This window comes from Petaurus breviceps, unplaced genomic scaffold (assembly GCF_028583685.1).
Source record: "Petaurus breviceps papuanus isolate PSGF00001 unplaced genomic scaffold, PetGlider_PUasm1.0 188, whole genome shotgun sequence".
In the NCBI taxonomy this organism is placed as follows: domain Eukaryota; kingdom Metazoa; phylum Chordata; class Mammalia; order Diprotodontia; family Petauridae; genus Petaurus; species Petaurus breviceps.
The window spans coordinates 34,652,269-34,658,890 of record NW_027185804.1 but is presented as its reverse complement, the minus strand read 5'-3'; the positions used below and the strand labels follow the sequence as shown (position 1 = coordinate 34,658,890).

At 42.6% G+C, this 6,622-nt stretch overlaps 1 protein-coding gene across 1 annotated transcript in view; it reads right to left on the bottom strand.

Annotated features, from left to right (window-relative positions):
- TSPAN18 (tetraspanin 18) overlaps positions 1-6,185 on the bottom strand; it is a 292,916-nt gene extending 286,731 nt beyond the window's left edge. Inside the window, exon 1 of the mRNA XM_069091472.1 lies at positions 5,735-6,185. The gene's annotated coding sequence lies outside the window, so the exon portion shown is untranslated. The remainder of the gene's footprint in view (positions 1-5,734) is intronic.
- Positions 6,186-6,622: the final 437 nt, after the last annotated feature.

The following is a 6,622-nucleotide window of genomic DNA, read 5'->3' as shown; positions in this document are numbered from 1 at the left end:
TCCTTCCTTCCTTCCTTCCTTCCTTCCTTCCTTCCTTCCTTCCTTCCCAATTAGGGTTAAGTGACTTACCCAGGGTCACACAGCTAATAAGTGTCTGAGACTTGATTTGAACTCAGGTCCTCCACTACACACCTTCTATCCACTGTACACCTAGCTGCCCCTGAATTCTTTTCTTCTTCCGGGACAAATGAATCCCACCATATTCATATGCTGTAGTTTGCTTAGCCGTTTTAGAATTTGTGGGCGCTTTCTTTCTGATTCTTTCCTTCCACCTAGGTGGTTGTGGTTCTGGAAAGAACCTAGGTAGAAGGAAAGAATTAGAAAGAAAGTAAGTGCTTTGAGTATGTTGATATATATATATATATATATATATATATATATATATATATATATATATAGGACCTTCCTTTCTGTGTTTAACTTTGAGATGTGTACCTAGCTGTGAGATCTCAGGGTCAAAGGGTATGGACAGTTTAGGGTAAGTAATAAAAGCCATCATTAATATTTATATATTTACTTTTAGGTAAGAATATATTATTGTCCCCATTTTACAGATGAAGAGTTAAATGACCTGCCCAGGGTCCCTCAGCTGTTAATTGTCAAAGAGAGATTTCAAACAAGAGTTTCCTGAGTCCAAATCCAATCGTATCTACTCTACCCCCATTGCCTCTTCTGCTAACTTCTGATATCCCTATTGACTCTGAGATTTTGTAGTTCTCTAATTCTACTCAGTAAATGTGGAATTATTGGTGGAGATAGAGGAGACGGGGGGGAAAGGAAATGGGAACCCAGAGACAAGTGGTAGAATATGAGAAGAAAGAGTAGTTGCTGTGGGGACATACGCAGAAGTTATCATGTAAGGCTGATCCTAAAGTCCACCATGTACATGTGTGTGTGTGTGTGTGTGTGTGTTCAGAGGTGTACTCCAAGGAAACATGGAACTTTAAAATTTATGTCTGAAGTGGGGGTAGCGGGAGCTGAAGAAGATGTTGTACCTAATAAAAGTGGGAGCCAATGGGGAGGTCATTTTGAATACATTTATCTTCTATGATGTTCTTGTTTGGACCATGAGGAGATTGTCAGAGATGAGGATAGGGATGAAAGTGAATTCCTCAGATCTACTGCAATTCAAGGTATAGATAAGGGTAGGTCGGAGTAGGGAAGAGAGAATGGGAGCAGCCTATGGAGGGAGGAGAGTACATGGGAATATCTCAGATGGGAGAGGGGGAGGGGGTAAGAAATGGGCAGCAAGAGGGTCTGGGCAGATTTGGTTTCAAGAGTTTCTCCCCTCCCTTACAGGCCCCCTAGAAGAGTTGACTTAGGAAGAAGGTATTTGGGGAAGGGGGGAATGGCTGGAGTAATTGGGGAAAACTCATAATAGGACCGAGGGTGCACATGGAAGGATCTTAAGGAGACTTTTTTCCAACTGCCCCATTTTTCAGAGCCAGTCTGTGAGGGGAATAGCTGAGGGGGAGTGATTTGCTCAGGGTCCTTTGGTATTTTAATAAGGGATTGCTGAGCAGTGGTGACCTTTGGGGAAGTGGTCCAAGTAAATGAAGTTTGGGGTCCTGCCATCAGAATCCTCCCTTCTCACAAACCTACCTCTTACTCTAATTTCACGTTCCCTCTTCCCCAGCCTTCAATCATCTCCTCTCAGTAACACTCTTCTATCTGTTACTTATATCTTACGGTGAATTAAAATCACTCTAGAATCATCGGTTTAGAGCTAGAAGAGACCTCAGTTATGATCTAGTAAGAGAGTTCTTAACCCAGGATCTGTGAACTTTTGAAAATATGTCTTTTGATAACTATTTCAATAGAATCTGTTTTCGTTTGTGATCATATTTTAATTTATATATTTAAAAAGTATTTTCCAAAAAGGGGTTTGTAGATTTTACCAGACTGCTACAAGAGTTGTTGACATAAAAATGGTTAAGAATCCATGGGTTTAGGGGTGGTTAGGTGGTTAGGTTAGGTTAGCCCTGGAGTTGGGAGGACCTGAGTTCAAATCCAGCCTCAGTCACTTGACACACTTACTAGCCGTGTGACCTTGGGCAAGTCACTTAACCCCAATTGCCTTCCAAAAAAAGGAATCCATGGGCTAGTGCAATTCCCATCATTTGACAAATGAGGAAACTGAGACCCTAGATTTTCTGACTCTAAATCCCAACTGCAGGGGTCTTTCTCCTACCACCCATTAGCCCCTCAGGTTAGATGTGGGTTGCCTTTTTGGCACCTCACCTATCTAACCCACCTCCTTTGCTTCCCAAGTAGGCTGTTCTACGTGACTCCTGGGTACCATGGTTGTAGAACAGTCCTGTCCCTCTGGACCAAGTGCTAGGAGGGCTCAGAACTAGCTTGAGAAAACTGCTAACAATCATATACATACATCCATGCAGTCATTGGCAATAACTGGCACCTTCACCCATGTGATAGATTCAAGATGTTAAAAAAAAATTTAAGAACTAACGGCAAATAATGGGGGTGTGGGAGGAAGAAGTGGAATATGTTTGTGAATGAATTTTTTTTAATGAATTGGAATGAATATGAATGAAAAATTGTGAATAAATGAGCCTGAATTTTAAAGATGACAAATGGGAAATTGAGTGGTACGACTGGAAGAACATTGAATTGGAAAGCAGGAGATCTGACTTCTCTTGCCAGCTCTGCACTTATAGGGGGTATAGTTTAGGGCAAGTCAGTTCCCTTTCCCAGACTTGGTTTGGTTATTTGTTTAAAAAAAAAAGGAGGATATGGGGCTAGCTGATTTCCAGATTCACTTCCCTTCCAGCCCTGCCATTTTCTGTTCTTTGCTCCAAGGTCCCTCCCTGCTTGGACATTCTCTGTTCACGTTCAAATGGCCCATTCTGCTCTGACAATCTATGTTCGATATTTGCAGGACCCCGCCCCTCAACAGTATTATTCTATGTTGAATTCAGTTTAATTCAACAAGCATTTACTAATGACCTACTATGTGCTATGCAAGAAAATCAAAAGACATGAACAAAATGGTCCCTGACCTCTAGGTGCTTACATTCTTCTGGAAAAAACAATACATTTGCAAATTGGCAAGTGTCTCCATTCTAAGGGAGTGGGTGAAGAAGGCAAAGCTCTGACTTTCTCTGCTATCTCTATAATGAGAAATGGCCAATGAGCCAGGTGTCTATGAGCCTGAAAAAGTATGTCAGCAAACCAGGCTATGTTGGGGAACCTGCTTTCATTGATGCCATGGATAGAAGCACCTTGGAGAGACTTTGAAGGGCACATAGACATTCTGTAATGGTTTCCATTCTTTTTTAAATTTTTATTTAACTTTTAATTTATGGAATAAAACAAGCATTTCCATAATATAGTATAATTTTTTTAAATGATTGCAAGGTGTTAGGCTATTGGGTGAAATTTTTTGTGTTTATCCTATCTTCTAAGTAAATATCCTTTCGTAAAAGGTAATTGATATTAATTGATCAAATGGAAACAGGACTACAGTCACTGGCCACTCACTGTGACAAAGCACACACCACAATCGATTGGTTATAACCCCCAGTGTTAGTACAGGTATTTGAACAAAGAATGCTATTCATCTGTTTTTCAGTCATGTCCAATTCTTCATGACCCCATCTGGGGTTTCCTTGGCAGAGATACTGGAGTGGTTTATCGTTTCCTTCTCCAGCTCATTTTACAGATGAGGAAACTGAGGTAAACAGGGTGAAGCGACTTGTCCAGGGTCACACAACTGGTAAGAGGAAGATGAGTCTTTCTGACTCCAGGCTGTAACCACTTTACCACCTAGCTGACCCCAAATAGAGCAGGTACCTGATAAACATTTTTTGTACTTAACAACATTTTATTTTTTCCAATTATATGTAAAGATAGTTTTCAACATTCACTTTTATAAGATTTTGAGTTCCAATTTTTGTTCTCCCTCCTTTCCTCCCCTCCTCTCTCCCCAAGGTGGCAAGCAATCTGATATAGATTATATATGCACAATCATCCTAATAAATATTTTTCAACAAAATTGGTTGAACTGGATTTGATTGGATTAAAATGAAATGCCAGATAGCACACTCTTCCAAATCTGAGGACTTCCTGCTGCAAGGGGGTACATTATAAGAATGAAGAGAGAAAACATTCACCTGAGGCCCCAATATTACATCTAGTAAGTCCAGTCAAGCCAGCATTGATTGTCTGCCACATGACAGGAACCATGCCAAGTCTGGTGATATAAAGAAAGGTAAAAAATCATGTTTGAAAAATTGGGACTGGGCGGAAATAACGATAACCTTGAAGGTCAAGTAGCCGCTCTATCTTCAAATTTGTGGCAGAGAATTGGAAAGCTGGGCATGGCCTGGTGTGAACCCTGAGTTTGGGGCGGTCATGTACCAAAGGCTTCAGAGGAAGGGATTCATTGCACCATAATTCTGTGATGCCAGGGAGGCAGTGATTCCCTCAACAATGAAATTCTGAAAACACAAAGAGGAATAATCCTGACAAGGAAGAAAGGAGGGGAATTGTCTTAGGAGAACCATGTGGGTACTCAGAGGACTCGCCATCCCACCTAGATTTTAAGAAAATCTGTGTATAGGAGGGAAGCAAGCAGGTAGCAGGGTGTTGGAAGAATAACGTCAGGAGTATTGGAGCTTAGAATGGGCCAGTGAGGAAAACTCAGAGTAAAAACTAGCTGAAGGGTTGTCATATGGAAGAAGGATTAGACTTGTCAATGGGAGGAAATTGCAAGAATGCAAATGTAGGCTGGATATAAGGATAAAACTTTCTAACAATTGCTGTGTTGGAGTTTTCTTGGCAGAGATACTAGAGTGGTTTATCGTTTCCTTCTCCAGCTCATTTTACAGATGAGGAAACTGAGGCAAACAGGGTTAAATGACTTTCCCAGGGTCACACAGCTAGGAAGTATCTGAAGCCAGACTTGCACTCAGGTTTTCCTGACTTCTGGGCTGGCTCTCTATCCTCTGCTCCACCTAGCTGCTAACCATTACAGTGCTCCAAAAATTGAACAGGTTACCCCGTGGGGTAGTGAGGTCTTCAAGCCAAACTTGATCACTCCTTAGACTGATGATAGAAGGATTGGTATTGAGATCCAGGTTACACTAAATGGCCCCCGAGGCTGTTTCCGGCTCAGAGATTTTGTCATCCTTTGTGCTGCTCATTAAAATCATTCTCTGCCAGAGAGGTGACTGCATCCAGGGATGAGTCATTTGATTCTTTTAAAAGCTTAATGACTATTTTGATTTTTAGAATAGAGCTTGTGGGTCTGAGCCCCCACCTTCCTTCTGGCCAGCCCTATATTTATTCAATCACTCAGAAAGCATTATCAATAACAAAATCATGGGACCTGTCATCTCCCCACCTACACTCACACAGTCCTGTGCACAGATACCTCCTCTCCCACTTCTGTGCCCTCCCCACACCTTACTCTATGTTTGTCCAGGAAGGAGGCCTCCCCCACTCTGAGGCTGTGTCTTGGCTTCTAGAAAGCAGCCTGGCACTCTGCCATACCCTTGGGCACACAGCCCCTTCTGGGACTGACTATAAGAACATCCCAAGCAGGGTCATGAGGGGGAAAGGAAGTGCTGGGGCCCCTGGGAGGGGGGGGAGCTCGGGCTCCTTCAGAGCATAGATTTAGAACTGGGAGGGACCCAAGAGGTCATGTAATCTATGACACCTCCACCCATTCCACAGATGAGGAACCAAGGCCCAGAGGGGAGAAGGGACTTACCCAGTGTCACTCAGGTACTAAGTAGCAGAAAAGGATTTAAAAGCATGTCCTCTTGAGTCCCAATTCAGCAGAGGTACTCTGGTCTGGGTCACAGGTTTCTCCCAACACACAGGCAAAGATGGCACCCCATGTAATGGGAAGAGCTTGGGTCTGGGAGCTAGGATCCTGGAGCCTCTTAACTAGCTGTGCAGCCTTGGAAAGCTTGCTAACCTATGGGTCTCAGTTTCCTAATAAACATCTAAAATAAAATTGTACTCTATTTCATCCCTCACAGCTCTGATATTCTCTGTTCTAAGCTTCTTCTTAGTGCCAACATTCAATGTTCTAATGTCCTTTCTAGTTCTGACATTCTATGTCCTATGTTCTGAGTCTTCTAACCTTTAACATTCTTCGTTCTATGTCTTAAGGTCCCCTCCAGCTCTGAAATACTATGTTCAAAGGTCCCTTCTGTCTCTGACATTCTATAGACTAAGGTCCCTCCCACCTCTGAAATTCTGTGATCTACAACTCTACATTGGTCCCTCCCCTTTAACGCTGGCTCAGTTATTTGGAATCCAGCCAGCTCTCTGCTGGGTCCATCTGTGTGCACTGTGCTCTTGGGTATAACTCATGGTTTTGGTAGGCCAGGGTCCCATGCTGTGGGTGTATACTCACTTGTGCCACTAACACCACTCATCAGAATTCCCCTCATTAACACACACACACACACACACGAATGGATATCTTTTGTTTCTGTTACTTACATATCCAAATATATGTTTTTCTTATTCAAGAAGACATTATTCATGCTAAAGAAGGAAAGGGAGGAGGGAGGGAGGGAGGGAAGAAGAGGGAGAGAGAAAGAGAGCAAGAGAGAGCGAGAGAGAGAGAGAGAGAGAGAGAGAGAGA